Below are 23,147 nucleotides of genomic sequence, written 5' to 3'. Positions count from 1 at the left end.
CCATCTGGCATGATCAAACATGCCAGATGGGAGATAAATCTTTTTCCCGGTTCCCTCCGGTCCCCCGGTGTCCCCAAAGTGCCCCCCCCGACCCCCAACCCCCTCCCGAAAATCCAAGATGGCCGCGCGCACCGGCGATCACAGCAGCGCGCCGGCCGCATTTCCACTGTTCCTATGGTTTCTGTCGTATGTGCCATAACACATACGACAGAAACCTGCTCCCTAGGCCCTGCCGGGTCCCCCCCTACCCCCCCCTGGTGTTCCCCGGTGTCCCCCGGTGTCATACATACCTGTCAGAGCGCTGATCCCCCGCGGCCCCCTCCTCCGGCTCCTTCTCAGCAGACTCCGGTCACATGAGCAGAGCGCGGCTGTCAGCTTCCTGTGTTCAGGACGCTGGCTGCTGCTGCTGCTCGCACTCTGCAGCTGTGACCCAGGGAGGGTGGGTGCAGATTCTTTGCACCCACTCTCCTCAAATGGAGGGTCTGCCCTCCTAGAAAATGGAACAAAACAATCACTGATCTCGGGGAGACCAGCCAGAGAAAAACACTGCCGGCAGCCAGCGAGGGCGCTCAAGACAGAGAAATCCTAGGTACATTGCCCCCTGGGAAATATGCAAATCAAAAAGGTCCGTGGAGCCTCTATTAGGAGTCTCAACACAGAAACCAGCCAGATATCTCTCCGGGAAGGGCCCAGCCAAGGGGTGACTCTTTTTAGGAGACCACCATAACCACCATATTAAGTGGCCCTTATAGTCAATATCCAACCTTTTGACAAGTTTAAAGATATGACAAGGGAAATACCAGGGCCAGGTATCCATCCACAGACAGCTGTTTCAGGGTATTGCCCCTCATCAGTGTGGAGTAGGATTCTGGCTGGGTGGGAGCAATGCCTAGTAGACCAACAAAACAAAACAATCACTGATCTCGGGGAGACCAGCCAGAGAAAACACTGCCGGCAGCCAGCGAGGGCGCTCAAGACAGAGAAATCCTAGGTACATTGCCCCCTGGGAAATATGCAAATCAAAAAGGTCCGTGGAGCCTCTATTAGGAGTCTCAACACAGAAACCAGCCAGATATCTCTCCGGGAAGGGCCCAGCCAAGGGGTGACTCTTTTTAGGAGACCACCATAACCACCATATTAAGTGGCCCTTATAGTCAATATCCAACCTTTTGACAAGTTTAAAGATATGACAAGGGAAATACCAGGGCCAGGTATCCATCCACAGACAGCTGTTTCGGGGTATTGCCCCTCATCAGTGTGGAGTAGGATTCTGGCTGGGTGGGAGCAATGCCTAGTAGACCAACAAAACAAAACAATCACTGATCTCGGGGAGACCAGCCAGAGAAAACACTGCCGGCAGCCAGCGAGGGCGCTCAAGACAGAGAAATCCTAGGTACATTGCCCCCTGGGAAATATGCAAATCAAAAAGGTCCGTGGAGCCTCTATTAGGAGTCTCAACACAGAAACCAGCCAGATATCTCTCCGGGAAGGGCCCAGCCAAGGGGTGACTCTTTTTAGGAGACCACCATAACCACCATATTAAGTGGCCCTTATAGTCAATATCCAACCTTTTGACAAGTTTAAAGATATGACAAGGGAAATACCAGGGCCAGGTATCCATCCACAGACAGCTGTTTCGGGGTATTGCCCCTCATCAGTGTGGAGTAGGATTCTGGCTGGGTGGGAGCAATGCCTAGTAGACCAACAAAACAAAACAATCACTGATCTCGGGGAGACCAGCCAGAGAAAAACACTGCCGGCAGCCAGCGAGGGCGCTCAAGACAGAGAAATCCTAGGTACATTGCCCCCTGGGAAATATGCAAATCAAAAAGTTCCGTGGAGCCTCTATTAGGAGTCTCAACACAGAAACCAGCCAGATATCTCTCCGGGAAGGGCCCAGCCCGGAGAGATATCTGGCTGGTTTCTGTGTTGAGACTCCTAATAGAGGCTCCACGGACCTTTTTGATTTGCTCCTAGAAAATGGGGGATACGTTCCCTGAACGTGTCCCCCATATTCTAGAAGGTCCAGAGTCGACGTGGGACGTCCAAATGGATTATTGTGGATTTTTTTTTTTTCTTTTCAATAAATTGGTTAATCAGGGAATGTTTTGGGGGAGTGTTTTTTCAAATAAATTTTTTTTTGTTGTCAATTTTTTTTTTATTACTGTCAATTAGTTATGTCGGGTATCTGATAGACGCCGTGACATAACTAATTGCTGGGCTTGATGCCAGGTGACATTACACACCTGGTATCAACCCCATTCATTACCCCGTTAGCCAACGCACCAGGGCGCGGGATGAGCTGGGGCGAAGCGCCAGAATTGGCGCATCTAATTGATGCACCACTTCTGGGGCGGCTGCGGCCTGCTATTTTTAGGCTGGGAAGAGTCCAATAACCGTGGCTCTTCCCATCCTGAGAATACCAGACCCCAGCTGTCAGCTTCACCTTGGCTGGTGATCTAATTTGGGGGGACCCCACGTTTGTTTGTTTTTTTTAATTATTTATTTATAAATAATTAAAAAAAAAAAACAGCTTGGGGAGCCCTCCAAATTGATCACCAGACAAGATGAAGCTGTCAGCTGTGGTTTGCAGGCTACAGCTGTCTGCTTTACCCTAGCTGGCTATCAAAAATAGGGGGGACCCCACGTCATTTATTTTAATTCTTTTTTTTTTTTTTGGGCTAAATACAAGGCTAGGCATCCTTTAGTGTCACATGAAAGGCACTAAAGGGCGCCAGCTTAGAATATGCAGGGGGGTGGGACGTTATATATGTTTGACATCTATCCATTCATCCATTGTAGCATTTTACGCTGTGTGCCCACAATCAGGGTTTGCAACGTTTTGGGCGCAGAGTGTTTTCCCTGCGTCCATAACGCTGCGTTGTGCAGTAGAAGCACAGTGGCAGGATTTTTAGAAATCCCGTGCCCACTGTTTCTTTTCTCCGCAGCATAAATCGACCTGTGGCGCAGCTTCCCGAGCCTCAGGATGTCAATTTATGCTGCGGAGATGAGTGTTCTTTGCAGGTAGAATAGAACTAAAGTCCACAGCAGCCTGAACCCAAATCGTGGGCATGGGCAGCTGCGTTCTCCCGTGGACAACACTCACATTTCTGCAGGAGGCTGACACTGGGTACTAGACGCCGTGTCGCTGGATCATGGCCACATAGCCTAAAGGCTACTTTACACGCTGCGATATCGGTCCCGATATCGCTAGCGTGGGTACCCGCCCCCATCTGTTGTGCGACACGGGCAATCGCTGCCCGTGCCGCACAACATCGCGCAGATGCGTCACACATACTTACCTGCCCGGCGACGTCGCTGTGACCGGCAAACCGCCTCCTTTCTAAGGGGGCGGTCCGTGTGGCGTCACAGTGACGTCACTGAGCGGCCGCCCAATAGAAGCGGAGGGGCGGAGATGAGTGGCCGGAACATCCCGCCCACCTCCTTCCTTCCTCATAGCGGCCGGGAGGCAGGTAAGGAGAGGTTCCTCGTTCCTGCGGCGTCACACATAGCGATGTGTGCTGCCGCAGGAGCGACGAACTACATCGTTACTGCTGCAGTAACGATAATCGAGAATGGACCCCCATGTCACCGATGAGCGATTTTGCACGTTTTTGCAACGATGCAAAATCGCTCATCGGTGTCACACGCAGCAACATTGCTAATGCGGCCGGATGTGCGTCACCAATTCCGTGACCCTAACGACTCCGCATTAGCGATGTCGCAGCGTGTAAAGCCCCCTTAACAGTGAGAAATTATTTGCTACAGCAACAGTTTTGTGAAGTACCTGTGGATTCAAAATGTTTACTATACTCCTGAATAAAATCCTTGAGGGGTCCAGTTTCCAAAATGAGGTCACTTGTGGGGGGTTTCTGATGTATAGGTGCCCAAGGGGCCCTGCTAATGTGACATGGTGCGCGCAATTTACTTCAACTTTTCCAAAATTCAAATGGTGCTCCTTCCATTCCAAGCCCTCCCATTTATCCAAACAAAGGTTTTTGGCCACATGTGTGGTATCCCTGCGCTCACAAGAAATTAGATAACAACCTGTGGGGTACACGTTTTGTTGTTGCCTCTTGAAAAAGTGAAAAATGTGTCGCTAAATCAACATTTCTTTTTCGCTCCTAATTGGGAGACCCAGACAGTGGGTGTATAGCTACTGCCCTCTGGAGGCCGCACAAAGAACTACACTTAAAAGTGTAAGGCCCCTCCCCTTCTGGCTATACACCCTCCCGTAGGAGTACAGATTCCTCAGTTTTAGCTTTGTGCGCAAGGAGGTCAGACACGCACGCATAGCTCCATTGTTTTTAGTCAGCAGCAGCTGCTGACTATGTCGGATGGAAGAAAAGAGGGCCCATACAGGGCTCCCAGCATGCTCCCTTCTCACCCCACTGTATGTCGGAGGTGTTTGTAAGGTTGAGGTACCCATTGCGGGTACGGCGGCAGGAGCCCACATGCTGATTCCTTCCCCATCCCTTTTTACAGGGCTCTGGGTGAAGTGGGATTTACTGGTCTCCAGGCACTGAGACCGTGCTCCATCTACAGCCCCTGGAGAAGATGCTGGATGGAGCGGAGTACATCAGGGACATGGCCCTGCTTCCTCAAGGTACTCTGTGTCCCCGTGCAGGCGCTCACACCGCAGCATGCTGGGTGTTGTAGTGCGCCGGGGGACAGCAGCGCTACGGCGCTTGTGCCATGGCCTCATTCAGCTTCGCTGAAGCAGGCACACTTATAGGAATCGGTCGCGCCGGCCGCTGGGACTGCGGCGCGGCTGGCACTTGTGGTGCGCCGGGGACTTCAGCGCGGCCCGCGCTTTTACGGCGGCCGCGCTGATAACTCGAGTCCCCGGCTTTTGCGGCCTGCTTCCGTTCGTTCCCGCCCCCGGACCTGCCAGTCAGGAGAGGGGCGGGACGCTGGCCACGTCTAGGAATCGGTCACGCCGGCCGCTGGGACTGCGGCGCGGCTGGCACTTGTGGTGCGCCGGGGACTTCAGCGCGGCCCGCGCTTTTACGGCGGCCGCGCTGATAACTCGAGTCCCCGGCTTTTGCGGCCTGCTTCCGTTCGTTCCCGCCCCCAGACCTGCCAGTCAGGAGAGGGGCGGGACGCTGGCCAGTGCATCAGCGCCGAGGGCTGGAGTCGTTTTTACATACTCCAGCCCTCACAATCGGCACAGAGGGGACACTGTTTCCCGCACTTTTGTTTGGGAACTCCCACGGACCGCCCCTCTCCACAGACGCCGGCAGCCATTCCTGCTGACACGCTGCGCTGCAGAGGGGAGCCGGGGAGACCCAGACAAGGAATTCTGTCTTACCCGCTATTCAGCGGGCGGTAAGCAGCCCTCAGGGCTCACCCCCTCTTGTGCCAGTAGTATTCTTAGTATTTTGTTTCTACAAATACTTTGTATTGCATAGCGCTGGTCGCCCTTTGGCTATAGACTCTCTCACATTGCAGAGAGCCAGCAGCATGTCGCCCGTAAAACGCAAGGGTGCCAAGGCGCAGACATTATATGCTTCCTGCACCGCATGTGGGACTTTTCTACCGGCAGGCTCCACGGACCCCCATTGTGTGCAGTGCTCGGCCCCTGCGGAGCTTGCACAGTCGGGACCTCTGCTGGACGTGACCCAGGGTGTACCACCTGTGAATGCTGTCCAGGTGACAGGAACTGAGTTTGCAGCTTTTGCTGACAGAATGTCTCTCACTATGTCACAAATTCTTGACACATTGCGAGCTAGGCCTGTACTTCAGGCCACGGACACTGTGCAATCATTGCCCCCTGGTCCCCCTCAGCTCCAAGCTCCGGGACGGGCATATACACCTCAGGGTGAAGACTCTGACTCGGACGATGGCCCCGGGCAGCCTAAGCGGGCTCGCTATGACGGGCCTTCACATTCATCTCAATGGTCAGGATCCCAGCGAGATGAATCTATGGGTGATGAGGCGGACGTAACTGATCAGGATTCTGATCCTGGGACCGCTCTCAATCTAGATACACCAGATGGTGACGCCATAGTTAATGATCTTATATTTAACATCAATAAGATGTTAAATATTTCCCCACCAGCTCCTCTTGTGGAGGAGTCAGCTTCGCAGCACGAGAGAATCCATTTCAGATACCCTAAGCGTACTTTAAGCACTTTTCTGGACCACGCTGACTTTAGAGACGCAATCCAGAAACCCCACGCTTATCCTGAAAGGCGTTTTCCTAAACGGCTTAAAGATACACGCTATCCTTTTCCCCCTGAGGTGGTCAAGGGTTGGACCCAGTGTCCAAAAGTGGATCCTCCAATTTCCAGGCTTGCAGCTAGATCCTTGGTTGCAGTTGAAGATGGAGCGGCACTTAAAGATGCCACTGACAGGCAGATGGAGCTCTGGCTGAAATCCATCTATGAAGCGAGTGGAGCGTCATTAGCGCTTCTTTTGCAGCCGTATGGGCACTCCAAGCTATCTCAGCCGGGCTTGCGCGAGTTGACTCCGTCACACGTGCATTTGCCCCGCAGGTAGCACCATTGACCTCGCAAATGGCGGCATTCGCGTCGTACGCGATTAATGCTGTTCTTGACGCTACAAGCCGCACGGCAGTGGCGTCAGCCAACTCCGTTGTTTTGCGTAGGGCCCTGTGGTTGAGACATTGGAAAGCAGATTCTCATTCCAAGAAGTGCTTAACCAATTTGCCTTTTTCTCGTGACCGATTGTTTGGAGAGCGTTTGGATGAAATCATCAAACACTCCAAGGGTAAGGACTCATCCTTACCGCAACACAGACAAAACAGACCCCAACAGAGGAAGGGTCAGTCTGGTTATCGGTCCTTTCGAGGACCGGGCAGGTCCCAATTCGCCTCGTCAAAAAAGACTCAAAAAGACCAGAGACGCTCAGATTCTTGGAGGTCTCAGTCACGCCCAAAAAGGACAGCCGGAGGAACCGTTGCCAAGACGGCGTCCTCCTGACTTGCGGTCTCCGATTCCCACACCCGCGGTCGGTGGGAGGCTTTCCCACTTTGGCGACATCTGGCTGTCACACGTCAAAGACCGTTGGGTGAGGGATATTCTGTCTCACGGGTACAGGATAGAGTTCAGTTCTCGTCCGCCAACTCGTTTCTTCAGAACTTCTCCACCACCAGACCGAGCCGATGCTCTGTTCCAGGCGGTGGCCGCTCTAAAGGCGGAAGGAGTGGTGACCTCCGTCCCTCTTCAGGAACAAGGTCACGGTTTTTACTCCAATCTGTTTGTGGTCCCAAAAAAGGACGGATCGTATCGGCCCGTCCTGGATCTAAAGTTGCTCAACAGACACGTAAAAGTCAGGAGGTTCCGGATGGAATCCCTACGCTCCGTCATAGCCTCAATGTCTCAAGGAGATTTTCTAGCATCAATAGATATCAAAGATGCGTATCTCCACGTGCCGATCGCACCAGAGCATCAGCGTTTCCTACGCTTCGTCATACACGACGAACACCTGCAGTTCGTAGCGTTACCTTTCGGTCTGGCAACAGCCCCCCGGGTCTTCACCAAAGTCATGGCAGCAGTAGTAGCTGTTCTGCACTCGCAGGGTCACTCGGTCATCCCGTATCTAGATGACCTGCTTATAAAGGCACCCTCTCAAGAGGCATGCCAACACAGTCTGAAGGTGGCACTAGACACTCTCCAGAGTTTCGGGTGGATTATCAACTTTCCAAAGTCTCATCTAACCCCGACCCAATCTCTGACTTATCTTGGCATGGAGTTTCATACTCTCTCAGCGATAGTGAAGCTTCCACTGGACAAGCAGTGCTCGCTACGGACTGGAGTGCAATCTCTCCTTCAGAGCCAGTCGCACTCACTGAGGCGCCTCATGCATTTCCTAGGAAAGATGGTAGCAGCAATGGAGGCAGTCCCGTTCGCGCAGTTTCATCTGCGCCCTCTACAATGGGACATTCTACGCCAATGGGACGGGAAATCGACGTCCCTCGACAGGACTGTCTCCCTCTCTCAGACTGCCAAGGACTCTCTGCGTTGGTGGCTTCTCCCCACCTCATTGTCACAGGGAAAGTCGTTCCTTCCCCCGTCCTGGGCAGTGGTCACGACGGATGCGAGCCTATCAGGGTGGGGAGCGGTGTATCTCCACCACAGGGCTCAGGGGATGTGGACTCTGGAAGAGTCCACCCTGCAGATCAATGTTCTGGAAATCAGAGCAATCTATCTTGCCCTGCGAGCCTTCCAACAATGGCTGGAAGGCAAGCAGATTCGGATTCAGTCGGACAATTCCACGGCGGTGGCGTACATCAACCACCAAGGGGGAACACGCAGTCGCCAAGCTTTTCAGCAGATCTGTTGCCGCTGGGGGACGCCGGACGTCGATCTGATGGCGTCACGGCACAACAACAAGGTCCCAGTTTTCATGGCACGGTCTCACGATCACCGAGCACTGGCGGCAGACGCCTTGGTTCAGGATTGGTCGCAATTCCGACTCCCCTATGTGTTCCCACCTCTAGCATTGTTACCCAGAGTTCTCCGGAAAATCAGGTCCGACTGCCATCGAGCCATACTCGTCGCTCCAGATTGGCCAAGAAGGTCGTGGTACCCGGATCTGTGGCATCTCACGGTAGGCCAACCGTGGACACTACCAGACCGTCCAGATTTGCTGTCTCAAGGGCCGTTTTTCCATCTGAATTCTGCGGCCCTGAACCTGACTGTGTGGCCATTGAGTCCTGGATCCTAGCGGCCTCAGGTTTATCTCATGAGGTTGTTGCCACAATGAGACAGGCTAGAAAACCATCCTCAGCTAAGATCTATCACAGAACGTGGAAGATATTCTTAGCGTGGTGCTTGGCTCAAGGGTTTTCTCCCTGGCCATTTGCATTGCCAATTTTTCTTTCCTTCCTGCAGTCTGGGTTGGAAAAAGGTTTGTCGCTTAGCTCGCTTAAGGGTCAAGTCTCCGCGCTATCCGTATTCTTTCAGAAGCGCTTGGCACGGCTTTCTAAAGTACGCACGTTTCTCCAAGGAGTTTGTCATATCGTTCCTCCTTACAGACGGCCATTGGAACCCTGGGATCTGAACAAGGTTCTCATTGCTCTCCAGAAGCCGCCTTTCGAGCCTTTGAAAGAGGTTCCCCTTTCTCGGCTTTCACAAAAGGTAGTTTTTCTTGTGGCGGTCACGTCTCTTCGAAGAGTGTCCGAGCTAGCGGCGTTATTTTGCAAATCTCCCTTCCTGGTGTTTCACCAAGACAAGGTAGTACTGCGTCCAATTCCAGAGTTTTCTCCCAAGGTGGTTTCTTCCTTTCATCTCAATCAGGATATCACTTTGCCATCTTTGTGTCCGCATCCAGTTCACCAATTTGAAAAGGGTTTACATCTATTGGACCTGGTGAGAGCACTCAGGATTTACATTTCTCGCACGGCGGCTCTACGCCGTTCTGATGCGCTCTTTGTCCTAGTCGCTGGTCAGCATAAGGGATCGCAAGCTTCCAAATCCACCCTGGCGCGGTGGATCAAGGAACCAATTCTTCACACATACCGTTCTGCTGGGCTTCCGATTCCATCTGGACTGAAGGCCCATTCTACCAGAGCCGTGGGTGCGTCCTGGGCATTGCGGCATCAGGCTACGGCTCAGCAAGTGTGCCAAGCGGCTACCTGGTCGAGTCTGCACACGTTTACCAAACACTATCAAGTGCATACCTACGCTTCGGCAGATGCCAGCCTAGGTAGACAGGTCCTTCAGGCGGCGGTGGCCCACCTGTAGGAAGAGGCTGTCTGACAGCCCGTTCATGTGGTATCTTTTTACCCACCCAGGGACTGCTTTTGAACGTCCCACTGTCTGGGTCTCCCAATTAGGAGCGAAAAAGAAGAAGGGAATTTTGTTTACTTACCGTAAATTCCTTTTCTTCTAGCTCCAATTGGGAGACCCAGCACCCGCCCTATTTGTTCTTAGGGTTTCGTTTTTTCGGGTGCACATGTTGTTCATGTTGTTTCTTAAGTTCTCCGATCGTGTTATCGGATTGAATTTGTTTTTGAAACTGTTATTGGCTTTCCTCCTTCTTGCTTTGGTACTAAAACTGAGGAATCTGTACTCCTACGGGAGGGTGTATAGCCAGAAGGGGAGGGGCCTTACACTTTTAAGTGTAGTTCTTTGTGCGGCCTCCAGAGGGCAGTAGCTATACACCCACTGTCTGGGTCTCCCAATTGGAGCTAGAAGAAAAGGAATTTACGGTAAGTAAACAAAATTCCCTTCTTTTGTGAAAAAAATGAAAATTTCAATATGGCAACCTAAGCTTATCAAATTCTGTGAAGTATTCGTGGATTCAAAATGCTCAATATACACCTAGATTAAAGCCTTGAGGGGTCTTATTTCCAGAATGGGGTCACTTGTGGGGGACCTCCACTGCTTAGGCACCTCAGGGGTTCTCCTAATGCAACATGGCGTCCGCTATTGATTCCAGCCAATTTTGCAGTCAAATTGCACTCCTTCTCTTCTGAGCCCTGTAGTGTGCCCAAACAGTTGATTTCCACCACATACAAGATATCAACAAACTCAGGAGAAATTGCGCAATAAATTTCATGGTGATTTTTTTCCTGTTACCCTTGTGAAAAAAAAGCTACCTGGTTGAAGTAACAATTTTGTGGTAAAATTTTATTTTTTTATTTTCATGGCTCAACGTTATAAACTTCTGTAAAGCACCTGGGGGTTCAGGGTACTCACCAAACATCAAGATAAATTCCTTGAGGGGCCTAGTTTCCAATATGGGGTCACTTGTGGTGTTTTTTTGCTGTTTACGTACCTTAGGGGTCCTCCAAATGCGACATGGTGCCCGCAATCTTTTTCAGCCAAATTTCCTTTCCAAAATTCAAATATTGCTCCTTCCGTTCCAAGCCCTCCCATTTCTCCAAACAAAGGTTTCAGACCATAAGTGAGGTATCACCGCGCTCATAAAAAAGTGGGTAACAAACATTGGGGTCACATTTTTGGAATTACCTCTTGAAAAAGTGAAAAAATTGATGCTAAAGCAACATTTTTGAGAAAAAAATGAAAATTTTCAATGTGACAACGTAACGTTATCAAAATCTGTGAAGTACCTGTGGATCCAAAATGCTCATTATACCCCTAGATAGAAGCCTTAAGGGGTCTAGTTTCCAAAATGGTGTCACTTGTAAGGGGTTTCTGCTGTTTAGGTACCTTGGCGGACATGTAAATGCAACATGGTGCCCGCAATCTATTTCAGCCAAATTTGCTTTCCAAAATTCAAATATTGCTCCTTCTGTTCCGAGCCCTCCCATTTGTCCAAACAAAGGTTTCTGACCACATGTGGGGTATTGGCGCGTTCATAAGAAAGTGGGTAACAAGTTTTGGGGTTCATTTTGTTGTGTTATTTCTTCTAAAAGTGAATAAATTTGGGGTAGAGCAACATTTTAGGTAAAATTTTTATTTTTTGCTTTTTTTCATTCCACTTTGCTTTAGTTCCTGTGAAGCACCTGAAGGGTTAATAAACTTCTTGGATGTGGTTTTGAGTACTTTGAGGCGTGCTGTTTTGAGAATGGTGTCACTTTTGGGTATTTTCTGTCACTTAGGCCTCTCAAAGTCACTTCAAATGTGATGTGGTCCCTAAAAAAATGGTTTTGTGAATTTTGTTGAAAAAATGGGAAATTGCTGATGAACTTTGACCCCTTCTAACTTCCTAACCCCAAAACATTTTGTTTCAGAAATTGCGCTAATGTAAAGTAGACATGTGGGAAATGTTATTTATTAACTGTTTTGTGTGACATAACTCTCTGGGTTAAGGGCATAAAAATTAAAAGTTTGAAAATTGCAAAATTTTCAAAATTTTCATCAAATTTCCGATTTTTTCACAAATAAAAGCAAAAAATATCGTTCTAAATTTATAACTATCATGAAGTACAATATGTCACGAAAAAACAATGTCAGAATCACCGGGATCCGTTGAAGCGTTCCAGAGTTATGACCTCATAAAGTGACACTGGTCAGAATTGCAAAAAATGGCCTGGTCATTAAGTACAAAACTGGCTTCGTCCTTAAGGGGTTAATACAATCCTGATTAGTGATTGGTGATGGACTCTTTTTCTGTGGGGGTTTGGGAGGGAGAAGAGTGCGGAGTTGCCATTTTATCATTATTCAGTGTACAACTAGAAGTAAAAGCCCCTTCGTATTCTCCTCTTCACATGCTTTCTATTCGGGACCCACACGTCTGGCATTTTTCAATCGGTAGGTTAGGCTTTAGGTAGCATCTGGTCAGTGGTGAGTGCTTTAAAGTGAATGTCAGCAATGTTTTACACCCCAAACTATGTGCATGTTCAAGTCCAGCAATACCTTTTTATATGGCAAGTCTATATGCATCCAATACTGAGAAAACCGGGTTTGAATTGATATGTAAATTAGGCTGTTGTGAATCTGGAGCTTCTATCACTCCAGCTGTATTCCCCGCCCAGCACCACCTCTTCTTTCAACTCTCTGCTCTTCCTGAGGCTATCATTTAAGTAGGAGGAGACTGCACTGTGCGAGGGATAGAACTGACGTGGCAGAGGCTTCGTATAGTCAAAGTAGGCGGAGGACCTGTTTGTCAACCAATTTTAATAGGGATTGCTCAGTAACAGAAACAGACTAGCCAGAACCTGGTGCTGGCTATGCAACATTGTCCTCACACCCCTCGGGGCCCCTGGACAGAACGCAGCCTGATGACACCTCTATAGAGGGTCCTTCTGATAAGAATCAGGCCTGCTTCACCGGTTGCAGATCAGAAAAAGGGCATGACCCCCATAGTTCTCCCTCGGGGGTACACAGATGGGGTTCTCCCACATGTTCTGCGGTCTCTGAGGAGCCGGAGGAAGGGGAATGATGTTTGTACCAGGATGATTCCTTGGTTTCAACCTCCCTGAGTGATCAAGCTGCGATGGACTCCTTTATTGCAGCAATCAACCAAACTCTGCATGTGGAAGATCTCCCATCCACTACTACTGACTATGCGGTCTCCTTTTAAAAAGGTGAAGAAACTTAAAAAGAAAAAAAAAAACGTTTTTGCCGGCACTTCGGTATCTGTAAACTTATGGAGTTCCGGTACCCCTTTGGCTTAATAGAACGAAGGAAGGAGGGATCCAGCACAAATCCTCGTGGTTAAAAGTAAAAAAACATCCTTTATTTCAAAAATTTAAAAGATCATCAGAGACCCGAAGTAGGGAACATATTTACAGTGGGCGCATAGGCAAACTTTACGCGTTTCGGACTGGGGGGGTAAAAACAACAGAGTCCTTAATCATAAGTGGACCTTCCAGCGGATCCGTGCACCCAGGAGATCACAGCAGTGGAGTCGGCAGGTGAGCTGAAATACCCTTATTTCACCCCTTTGGCTTAGCTGTCTCTAACTGCTACCCCCCCCCCCCTCTCCCGGCCTCCCGCTTGCCTGAAAGACCCTCCTGTCTTTATTTGATGGATCCTCCTTCAAGGACCCAACAGACGGACAAGTGGAGCAGCTCGATCACTCCGCCTTGAAGCCGCGGGTCCCTCTCTCCTTCCATGTGGGTAGCACAGGCACCAGGAATACCAGTTTTCCTCAGACCCTCACAGAAGTAACAGTTTACATTGCTGCAGCGGTGGAGTACCTCATGCAGGCCTCTCTCAACGCTGCTACCTGTGTAGTTTTTGCCGCCTCAAATACCATAGCCATCCGTAAGGCCCTCTGGTTCCGATAATGGAGAGCGGACTCTGTCCCTAAGAAGCCTCACAGTACTCCTTTCCAGACCAATGGTTTGGCGATCGTCTGGACAGGCTCTTTTTTCTAACGCCACGGGAGGAAAAGAGTACCTCCCTCCCTCAACTCTAGCCCAGGACGTTTTTTACTAGATACGCAGGGCCCGACCTTCTCAGCCCTTCCCAAGTCCACCTCGTCCTGGCAGTCTAGATAAAGACCGAGGAGTCTTGTCCTCCTCTATCTGGGCTGCCGCCTCAGACCACAAATGGGTGTGAGACCCTGTGTCTTCCGGTTACCACATTGAATTTCGGACCCGAGCCTCGGGTTGGTCTTTTCTCTCAAACCACCCAAAGGCTCCAAAACATCGCTAGGCCTTCTCCTCAGCAATACACTCCCTCCAAACGGCAGGGGTGATAGTACCTGTTCCGGACGGCGAGAGGTTCAAGGCTTTCTATTCTAAGCTCTTGTGGTCCCCAAAAAAGGACGAGTCAGTTCGACCCATCCCGGACCTCTAACACCTGAGCAAACGTGCATGTAAGGAGATTCAGAATGGAGTTCCTATGGTCCATTATTACCTTTATGGTCGAAGGAGAATTCCTTGCCTCCATAGCTATCATGGACGCGTACCTGCACATACCAATCGCCCCTGCTCACCAAACGTTCCTCCGCTTTGCGGTTCAGGACTTCTTCTTTTTTTTTTTTTTTTCCATTTGTAGCCCTACCCTTGGCCCTGCCACAGCACCAAGGGCCTTCACCAAGGTCATGGCGGCCACGCCAGGAGAGTGGCTGTTCTGCCTTGCTTGGATGACCTCCTCATCAAGGGCTCAAACAGCGTGCAGATCTCTGTGGGCACCCTTTCCCGCTTAGGGTGGCTTCTGACTCCAGTCAAACCATCCCCGATCCCGTCAAAATCTGTCACCTCCCTGGGCATGTCCCTTGACACCCTTCGGGGCTTGATATTTCTCCCTCAAGACAAGGCGACCGCTCTACAACAAGCAGTACACTGCCTTCTACGTACTCCTCTCGCTCCATACGATTCAGTATGAGAGTGCTAGGTAGGATAGCGGCGGGTATAGAGACAGTGCCGCTCGCTTAGCCATACCACCGCCCACTGCACCTTGCACTTCTAGCTGCCGGGGACAAGAGACCCTTTTCCCTGGACGAACTTTTCACCTGACGCCTTCAGTCAGGTATGCTCTTTGCTGGTGGCTTCAGCCCTCTTCCATATCGAGAGGGATATTTTCTCTCCCAAGTGGACTGGGTACTCCTGACCATAGACGCCAGCCTTTTAGGCTGGGGAGCAGCGTACTGCTTGGGGATGTTTGATGCCCCAGGAGTCTTCCCTTCCCAGAAATCATCCTGAAAATCAGCGCGATCTTTCTCGCGTTCAGGACATTCCCCTATCTTCTGGCAGGTCGTTTGATTCGGGTCCAATTGGACAATGCAACAGCTGTGGCCTTTGTCAATCGGCAGGGAGGTACCAGCAGCAAGACAGCTTATCTCGAGGTCCTCAGGATCCTCACTTGGGCCGAATCTACGGGGTCTGTGATTTAAGCGGTACACATACCGGGAGTAGAGAACTGGGCGGCGGACCTTCTACGTCGCCAAAGCCTGGCCGCTGGAGAGTGGTTTCTCCACCCAGAAGTGTTCCCACACATGGGGTACGCCAGATGTGGATCTAATGGCCTCAAGGTTGAACGCAAAGGTACCCGCGTTCTTAGCCAGGTCACGTGATCCACAGTCTATTGACACGAATGCTCTAGTCTCCTCCTGAAGTCGCTTCCGTCTACCTTACATGTTTCTCTATCGTTTCATTGGGGGACACAGGACCATGGGTTATGCTGCTGTCACTAGGAGGCTGACACTAAGTAGACAGAAAAAGTTAGCTCCTCCCCAGCAGTATACACCCTGAGCCGGAGGCGGACTCAAATCAGTTTTTGCTTAGTGTCGTAGGAGGCTGATGTGGGCCGGCTGGGCCCCCTTCAGCCACTTGATTTTTTTCGTATTTTTTTTCTTTTTTCTCGGCGACTCGCTCGTCGCTCTCATCCCTGTTGTACTTCTGTTTCTACAGGTATCGTTATTTTCTTCACTCATCCTTTCGCAGCCCTTGTGGGTACCACTCCCCAGGGTCGCAGAGGCTTGAGACGTCGGGCCCTCTCCCCCGTCCAATTCCATGGTACCACTCCCGGGTTGGCACGCGGGGCAGAACCTTCCTGGGCACCCCCTATTCACCCTGCGGTATCACCCCAAAGGGTGCAAGGGGCTCGGCATTAGGGACTGGACCTCCGCAGCGCCTCTGGATTTTATGATGGGGCCCGCAGCGCTGCTACATTTACAGAGGGGCTCCCTCCCCCCACACCGGCGTCCACCTCCCTGCCTTCCTCATTCTTCTCACTGGTGCCCGCAGCCATTCCTCCGGTGTGCGGAGCACACAGACACATGTGCAGAGCTCCACGCCTGCACACTGGACAGATGCGACGCCGCTGATCAGGTAGGACACCCTCTCCTACCTTCTCCTCCTCGGGCGGATGCAAAATTTAGGCCCCGGTCCGGGCCTACTCACCGGGCGCCCCGGCCACGTCCCCATTGGGCGGCGGATTCCACCTGCACACACGCAGAGCTCTGCCGGTACCCGGACATCGCTGCTGCGCCGCCGCTTCCGCAGGTAGGACCGCCGGTCTCTACCTTCCCCTGCGCCGGCTGCTTAAAAATTTAGGCCCCGGCTTCGGCCCTGTCCCGGCTCCCAGGCCCGCCTCGCACCGCAGCGCTATTGGCCGCCGGCCGCTCCGTCTCCGCCCTCCGCTCAGCCCCAGGCATCACAGTGGGGGCGGTGGACGTTTTTTCCCGCTCTCCTCGGCCTGCCTCCAGCCTCCTCAGCGTCAATTTTCAAAAAAAAAAAAAGAGAGGGATTATGGCAGACTCCTGGTCTGCGGTTTGCTGAGGCTGCAGCAACCCTCATATCAGGGAAAAATAGACCCAAAACAGCCACAATCATTTAACAACAGTGGGTTTTTTATCAGGGGTTGAGTTTTTTACACTATTCTAGTATATGTAGATATATATTAACCCTTTCAGGTATTTTTTCGAGCACTTGGTTTGCATCAGAGATACACATCTCAATAGGGTTAGTATATAGAATTCTCAGAGCTTGAGATGTTAGTTATTTTGGACCGGTAAGCTCAAGTTTGCGGTTCCCTTAATTGTAAATTCCCCCAAATAATGTCAGTTTAGTGTTGACAGCTACCGCAGCCCCTGGCATCGCACGCCCCTGTATCCCGCCCCTGCCGGCTGGTTAGCGCCCTGTCTCAGGCCATAGATTCCCTCGTTGACGTCCCCCGGGTTGGTGCGCATGCGCTGCGTCCCCGGCCGACGCTCTGTCATACCATCCACAGGACTGGCGCGATTCCCTCGGGGAGGTGAGTCCCGTACCAGGGACCTTTTCCTCTGCTCGAAGCTGACCCGCCAGGTCTCGTCTTCTGCGGCCCCCCAGGTTTCACCTTAATCCCCAGGTCCAGACTGCCTTTCCTCCGGTAGCCTTTCGACCTCTCGGGTGATGGCCCAGGCGTTCCACCTCTGCTGGACTCCGAGCAGGACCCGGATGTTTGGCGCATGACGAATAGCCTGGTAGGAATAGTGAGTCAAGCCGTAAAGGTACGGGCAGCCCTCTTCTCTCCGAGCACACAGGTCTCCGTTAGGACGTTCGGGGCGGACCCTTGATGTATTCAGTGGACATCAAGAGTTCGCCGAGTTACTGCGTGATCACAGACAACAACCAGACACGACGTTTACCAGCGGTAAGTCTTGTCATTGTCATTATCCCTTCTCCAAAGGGCTCCGGAGAGAATGGGCGCGCTCTACACTGGAGTCGCTGAGTGACCACAGACAACAACCAGACACGACGTTTTACCAGCAGTAAGTCGTGTTATTGTCATTATCCCTTCTCCAAAGGGCTCCGGAGAGAATGGGCTTGCTACCCTGGAACGACGAATGTGGCGGGCCCCTGCGGTTTTCAGTGGACATCCAGAGTTTGCCGTGTGACTGTGTGATCACGGACAATACCCGGACACGACGTTTACCAGCGGTAGGTCCCTTTATTTCTCATTACCCCTTCTCCAAAGGGCTCCGAAAGGAAGGGGCACGCTACCCTGTAGTCGACCCGCCAGTGTTCCGCCTGGCTTCTCGTCCCTATCGTGATGCCCCTCAGGGACTCCGCGGACACCCTCGGCAGCGGACTACATTCCTTCTCTGCCGACCCAGAACTGGTTGTCATCTTCGGTGAGTACCTTCTCATCACAGCCCTAGCATCTGCCAGCTGCACGGCCTGAGCCTCTAGCAGCAGTGTGACCACCCGTCGAGACCTCTGTCTCAGGATCGGGAATGCGGAGGCGACATCTAAGGAGTCGCTGACTTCCCTTCCGCCCTTAGGTGAAAGTCCCTTCGGAGATAGGCTAGTCCAGTTGATCCCCTAGACTACGTGAGGGAAGAGTGCATCTCTCCCCTAGGCTACGTGAGGGAAGAGTACATCCCTTTCCCAGCATCTGCCCAGACGCATCAGGATCGTCGCCTCACCGCTCGGTTCCAGGCCTTTCGCGCCGCAACCGTCAGGGCGCCTCTATCCCTCCACCAGTCCCTCCGCCTTACGTTGCAGTGGACCATTCCAGTTTGTTAAGAACGCTTGCAGGGATGATGGCGGCTCCCCCTGCCCATTCTACACTACAGACCTGCTAGGTTCACTCCGCCCAGAAACGAAGTGGTGGTCCAGAGTTCTCCCTTCAAGGACCCTCGTCTTGAGGTTTAGACCGTCATCGTCACTTTTTCGCTACCAGGGTAGCTGAGCTACCTAAGGAGTCCTCTCAGACCCCGGCCAGGTGGATCATCCCTTTAGGCACGGTATTCGAGACCGTCCAAGGGAGTTACTCCTCACGCAGGAGTAGTTTTTCTCCCTGCACCGAGTCCCGCGTACCCTTTGCCATCCGCGCCCGGTTCCATCGGGTTTGGTATGCGAGTCCTCGGCAGTTGGTGGCGGTGATAGCGGTGGTACACTTTACCAGGTTTCATCTTTGGCCTTCCAGCAGACCCCACTGAAGAACGGACACAGGTCTCTCCTTGCTACGGACCGCAGGTTCCGTCTACGCTGGTGACCCGCCAATCCCTTCCTAGTGGACCAGTCTTCGCAACCGTCCCTTGGGAAGGTCCCCTCTCCTTCTCCTCTGGAGGATAGTATCAACCATCCCCAGTCTCCTATGCTAGGGTACGCTATTCCACCATCCCACAGCACGGTCCTGAGGGACACCCCTAGAGTGTTGTCTTCACTTCAACATTCCGGAAATCAGAGCCATCCGGTTAGTCCGGTTACGATTTCTTCACTGGGACCGAGTTGCCCAGTCAGGTTCCAGTCGGACCATGCCACAGCGGTGGCGTGCATCATCCACCAGGGAGGCGCAGGAAATGTCATGGCAAGGGAAGAGGTCAAGAAGATCCTGCTCTGGGCCGGGTCCTTCCACTCTCTAATCCCGGCAGAGCACATCCCTTGCTTGGACGTTTGGACGGGCGATTTTCTCGACAGGAAAGGCCTCGCTTTAGGCAAATGGTTCCTCAACAGGGAAGTCATCAGCCAGATCTCCAGCGAAGGAAGACCTCCAGTCGTGGTCCTATTGGCCTCCCGATCCAGCTTTCAAGGCAACGGTGCATCGAGGGTGCCCCCTTTTCTGGACTAGGTGACGACGCCCTCGCCCGGTCGTGAAGCCAGTTCAGGCTCTCGTTCATCTTCCCACGGCTTCCATGATGTCGAGGGTTCTCAAGATGGACCGAGGCAGAAGATGGCTCTGGAGTGGCCCAGGCGAGCATAGTTCACAAAACTCACTCAACTCCTCGCAGATGCCCCGTGGCGCCTTCCAGGCCGTCCAGTTCTTCCGTGTTGGGGCCCTCCCTTCCACCAGGACTCAGAAGTCCTAAGTTTGACGGCCTTACTAGTAGATCCCGGGTACTAGATCACTCAGGCCGGTTGGCAAGAAGGATGCAGGCAATGATGAAGGTCGGTTTCCTCGAGGGTTTATTACCACACGTGAAAAGCTCCTCCGGTGGTGTGAGGAGCACATCTTCTCTGCTCCTCTCTCTCTCTCTCTCTCTCTCTCCCTCTCTCTTCCTTACTGCACTGCTGCCATGCGTGCAGTCAGATCCGGATGCGGCTCTTTCGCGCGTCCCTCTAAGGGCCAGGTGTCGTCTCGGTCATTTCGGTTTCAGAGACCTCTCACTTCTTGTCCCACGATCAAGGTTTTCACTCAGAGAAGCGTCCATCTGGCTTGGCGGCAGCGCCGTCCACTAGAAACGTGGGACCTTAATCTAGCGATGGGTTCGCTTCAAGGCACCCGGTTTGGACCTTTCCAAGTTCTTCCTGCTCCCACCTGTTTTGATAGGTGGGCTCCTCGTGGCCGTCTCTCTTTTACAAAAGGCATCAGGGCGGACAGCCCTCTCTTGTCGTTTTTTCCCCCCTTTTTCCGGGTCCTCCAGCAGGACAAGGGGGGTGCTCCGGCCACAACCCTCCTTTTTTCTGTCCAAGGCAGCTTACCGTTCTTTCCAAATAAGGAGATTGGGTTTCGGGTTCGGTCCTAGTCTCTTCTCTCAGCCTGAAAGGGGCCTGGTTCGTTCCTGAGCTGGTACGAACCATCAGTCGTTTTTGGCTTCAGGACCGCACTTTTCGGTTTACACCGACAGACAGTTCATTCTTCCACCCGGTTCCAGGAGGCGCATGCCGGCGCCCAGGGCCAAGATTGCCACATGGATCCATTCCGCCATATGTGAAGCCTATCGTATGAAGGACGGTCCTCCGACGCATTCTACCGTCCAAGGGGACCCTCTTGGATGATTGGACTTCAGACGTCAACCGACCATGTCCGCCGGGCCGCCACCTGGTCTAGTCGGCATACCTTCACTGGTTTCTACCAGGTTCACACCCAAGCTTCGGCAGAGGCCAGTCTTGGCGTAAGGTTTGCGGGCGGCAGTAGCACACCTGTAACAGGGTAGGTGTTTGTAGGTCTGGGTCAAGCCCGACAGGAGGAAGCGGTTTCCTGCCTATCTCCGGTGATGGTTCTCTTCCTACCCAGGGACTGCTTTTGGACGTCCCATGGTCCTGTGTCCTCACCGTAAAATCTCTTTCTCTGAGTCTTCATTGGGGGACACAGCACCCACCCTGCTTGTGTTTTTTGTTACATATTACCTGACTGTTGCCTCAGTGACCATATTCCCAGGCCACTGGTGCACGACTAATTGGTTATAGTTTTTACCTTGTGTTATCTAGGGTTGTTTGGTTCTCCTCCTACTGCTTGTGCACTAAACTGATTTGAGTCCGCCTCCGGCTCAGGGTGTATACTGCTGGGGAGGAGCTAACTTTTTCTGTCTACTTGGTGTCAGCCTCCTAGTGACAGCAGCATAACCCATGGTCCTGTGTCCCCCAATGAAGACTCAGAGAAAGAGATTTTTTGGTGAGTACACAAAAATCCTTCTTTTTCGCCTCTGCCCCTGCTGCCGCGAGTAATCAGGAAGATCAAGGCAGGAGGAGTCCCGGTGATACTAATAGCACCGGACTGGCTCAGGCGCGCCTGCGACGCCGAATTAGTACAAATGGTCATGGCGCCTCTTAAGCATCCCAGACCTGCTGACCCAAGGGCCCATTTCCCATTGGAACTTCAGAGCCTGAAGCGGATGGCCTGGCCATTGAGACCTGGACTTTAACAGCGAGATTCTCTCCCGCGGTCATCTCTACCATGATCTGTGCCCGGAAGCCGGCCTTCATCCCGTATTTACCACCGTACGTGGAAAACTTTCCTTTTCTGGTGCAGGGAATCTAACGTCCAACCTATGCCTCTGGCGATACCCAAAATTCTTGATTTTTTTTGCAGTCAGGTTGCAAAAGGGATTGGCCCTCAGCTCCCTTAAGGGGCAGGTTTCATATCTCTCAATATTCTATCAATGCCCTCTAGCTTGTAGTCTTCAAGTCAAGACCTTCCTCCAGGGCGTTTCCCATCTAGTTCCCCCGTACAAACGGTCGCTGGACCCATGGGACCTCAATCTCGTTTTGGACGGTCTCCAGAGGTCCCCCTTTCAACCTCTTAAGGAATCTTCTCTTGCTCTTCTCTCCTGGAAGGTAACATTGTTAGTGGCGATTACGTCCATCAGACAAGTTTTGGAACTGGCAGCACTCTCTTGCCGCGAACCCTTTCTTATCTTTCATCAGGACAAGGTGGTTCTACGCCCCCTTCCAGATTTTCTTCCGAAGCTTACTTCCCCATTTCATTTGAACGAGGACATAGTTCTGCCTTCCTTTTGTCCACACTCAGTCCATAGGGTGGATAGGTCTCTACATTCGCTAGACCTTGTGAGGGCTCTCAGATCTTGCGTATCCAGGACAGCCCCTTTAGGAACATGGACTCCTTGTTCGTCATTCCTGAAAGGCCTAAGAAAGGACAGGCAGCTTCATAGGCAATGCTGACTCGCTGGATTCGCTCTGCGATCCAGGAAGTCTACCGCTTGCAACTCAAGCCCATTCCTACTGGTCTGCGGACTCATTCCACGCAAGCAGTTGGCACCTCTTGGGCCATTAGGCATCAGGCTTCAGTGGAACAGGGGTGTAAGGCTGCGACCTGGTCTTGCCTACATACTGTTTCAAAGCATTACCGAGTCCATACCCAGGCTTCGGCTGAGGCGCACCTAGGTAGGAAAATTCTGCAAACGATAGTGGAGCACCTATCTCAGTAGGCACTCCTGGCTATCTGGGACTGGTTCCTAGTCCTTGGGTTGCGTTGTTTATTGTTTATCCATCCAAGGACTGCTTTAGGACGTCCCATGGTCCTGTGTCCCGTAATGAGGCGTCCGAGAAAAACGGATTTTTGTGTACTCACCGTAAAATCATTTTCTTTTAGCCATCATTGGGGGGGACAGCACCCTCCCTTTTGCCCTGTTGGGCCTTAGTTTTTTCTTTCTCAGTACTTTTTTGTTAGGAGTATTCACTCACGTTTTTTGTTACTTGTTCTCCTACTGCTTGTGTACTAAAACTGAAGTAGCCTGGCTGGGCCAGGGGGTGTATACTGCAGGGGAGGAGCTAACATCTTTGCATCTACTTAGTGTCCTCCTATGAATGAGCAGCATAACACCCATGGTCCTGTGTCCCCCAATGATGGCTAAGCGAAAACGATTTTACTTTGAGTACACAAATCCGTTTTTTTACTGGGTATTCCATTGAAGTATATAGTAAAAGTGATCAAAGTTTCAAGTCCCTTAGCAAAAAAAAGTAAAAATATTACTTAGATATAAACATAAGCTGTTTTTTTTATCTCCTTTTTCCAATTTGAACATAAAGAATTTAAAAGCATATTTGGCATGTCCACATCCAGAAAATTTTGATCCAAAATGTAAAAACGATGAAGATTAAATATATAGAAATGCTAGATTTTACGTTTTTGGTCACCACGCGTCACCTTCTTCCT

At 51.6% G+C, this 23,147-nt stretch overlaps 1 protein-coding gene across 1 annotated transcript in view; it reads left to right on the top strand.

The window, feature by feature from the left end:
- UFL1 (UFM1 specific ligase 1) overlaps window positions 1–23,147 on the top strand; it is a 156,730-nt gene that overhangs the window by 93,736 nt on the left and 39,847 nt on the right. The gene's annotated exons all lie outside the window — the stretch shown is intronic.

The sequence above is a fragment of the Anomaloglossus baeobatrachus genome, chromosome 3 (genome assembly GCF_048569485.1).
Source record: "Anomaloglossus baeobatrachus isolate aAnoBae1 chromosome 3, aAnoBae1.hap1, whole genome shotgun sequence".
Lineage (NCBI taxonomy): Eukaryota > Metazoa > Chordata > Amphibia > Anura > Aromobatidae > Anomaloglossus > Anomaloglossus baeobatrachus.
This window is presented reverse-complemented; position numbering and strand designations above follow the sequence as displayed.